This window comes from Colobus angolensis, unplaced genomic scaffold (assembly GCF_000951035.1).
Source record: "Colobus angolensis palliatus isolate OR3802 unplaced genomic scaffold, Cang.pa_1.0 Scaffold288, whole genome shotgun sequence".
NCBI lineage: Eukaryota > Metazoa > Chordata > Mammalia > Primates > Cercopithecidae > Colobus > Colobus angolensis.
The window spans coordinates 1522639-1525001 of NW_012116132.1; positions in this window are offsets into that span (position 1 = coordinate 1522639).

Here is a 2363-nt window from a genome sequence, read left to right on the forward strand (position 1 = left end):
AGAGCCAAACCATATCCCCACCCTACCCCAACTCCCCCAGTCCTGCTGGAGAGAGGTCCTGCCAGTTGATCTTGGGGGCTAGAGCCAAGAGTTGCTGCAACTCAGCTGTCCATACTTCACAGGGCCTGGCCAGGTCTCCAAACGAGGACTCAGCTTGACAATGGCTGTCTCAGTAATCCCAGAATAGTGCTGGTGCTGGGGCAAAACCTGCTGCTGGGGAGACCTCCTGGACTGCTCAGGAATAAGGTGCAGAGTCATGGAAAGGTTTTGAACCTTGTTTCAAAGCCTGCATCTGTTGCCTACCAGTTGTGTGATCTTAGATGAGTTACTCACCCTCTCTGTGCCTCTGCTTTCTTACCTACAAAATGGGGTCGATGAAGCTCATCATAGAGTTTTTTATAAAGATTAAACTACTTAACTTTAATCACCTGGTATGGTGCCTGCAACAAAGCAATCCTTAATTGTTACTGGTTGCCATTATTCTCAGGCAGGAGTTGGCAAACTTTCTCTGTATAGGGACAGATAGTAAATATTTTAGGCTTTGCAGCCGTGCAGTCTCTGTGACAACTACACAATTCAACTCTGCTATTATAGTACTAAAGCAGTTATAGACCAAATGTAAGTTAATGGCATGGCTGTTTCCAATAGACTATTTAGGAAATCAGGTAGGCCATATTTCTAAGGTGACACCTGTTCAGAAGCTGGGCAGTTAAGGGAGTGGAAAAGAGGGGGCCAGGGGCCAGGCAGGTATCTGATGCACAGAGATGTCACACACTAGAGGGAGCAAGGGAAGGGGCCACTCGTCCATGATGTCTTACCAGGTAGGGTTATTACAAGCCAGGGCCCACACACCATCTGGGCATTTACCAATGGACTTTGGAGGCTGGGGGGTGTCCGTGGGTCCCTAAATTTGTACATAGTATCATTTGTGTATATGCATATGAGTTTTTCTGGAGAGATTTACAGCTTTCTCTAAATTATCTAAGGGATATGTGACCCAAAAGGTGAAGAACTACCACGTTAACACAAGCCACCATCTGGACGTCAGTGAAGACCTCCCAGAGATTGTGGTGCCCTAGCAGATGTGGGGAGGAGAGGTCACAGGGCTGACCTGGCCCACAACTGCTTAGAAGCAGGCGTCTCCCAGTGCCTCTCCCAGGGTCTTCTCCTCATCGCCGATTCTCAGACTGGTTCGAGGAGCGTTGTTCTGGTGTGCCGTGGTATGGAGATGGCCTCCCCTCATCAACACCGCTGAGCACTCCCCAGTCAACCTTCTATGGCACCCCACAGGGCTCCTTTATTCTCAGCTTCTCTCCCCTCCCCACACCAGAATTGGAGAGCAGTCCCATGTGACCCCAGCCTCCTGCCCAATCGAGTAAAAGGGTGAAGCCCTCAGTTGAGGACATACAAGGGGCAGAGAGGACCGGCAGGGGCTGGGGGCCGGATGGACGCTGCCCCGCTGGTGTTTGCTGGAAAAGGTCCTGTCCAAACCTAGTTTACACAACATGCCAGACTGCAGCCACCCAGCCATGGCCGGTATGGTGCCTGCGGTCTTGAAACCACATCGCCAATGCTGCCACGACTGCAGGGACACGTTATGGGGGTGTGGCACCTATGCACAGGCTCAGGGGCCCCATGGTTACTGGAGAGGCTGACGGTGCCACCCCAGAAATCACACCCTCCGGGAAGACTGACCACTGGGAAACAGAGCCAGCGGGAGCTGGCACAGATATTTATATCCCTGCCTTCCCTAGGAGGACTGTCCCCAGACACGGCAGTTCACCCAGTGTCTCTGAAGACATCCCATAAGACTAAGGAGTTGGTCATACTTGCTGCCAAGCAGTGGCCATGGTGACCGGTTTCTAGGGGCCCAGGCTAAGGCAATTGGTGCCAGCAGTGGCCCTGGAAGGCAACTGGTGACTGACCATCCAGGTTTGCAAGGACACAAATGGGACAGCTGATCTGCTTGGAAAACAGCCCGCAGGGTGGAATTCTGCAGTTGGATGGCCCACCAGTCTGAACGCAATAAAGGGCTCCATTGCTGGACATTGGTTGGCACCTGCAGAGCTGGTTGCTGTGGCATCACCAACAATACCATGTAAGTGAAGGCACAAAAATCTGAAGGGAGCATAATTACCACATGCCAGTCTGGGGAGAGCAGATGAAAAGACCCTGAGGCTTTCACCGGCTGTACTCCCAGCCTATCACCTCTCAAAGTGATGATAAAGAAAGGATGCAGCCGGGTGCGGTGGCTCATACCTGTAATCTCAGCACTTTAGGAGGCTGAGGTGGGAGGACTGCTTGAGGCCAGGAGTTTGAGACCAGCCTAGGCAACATGGTGAAACCCCATCTCTACAAAAGAT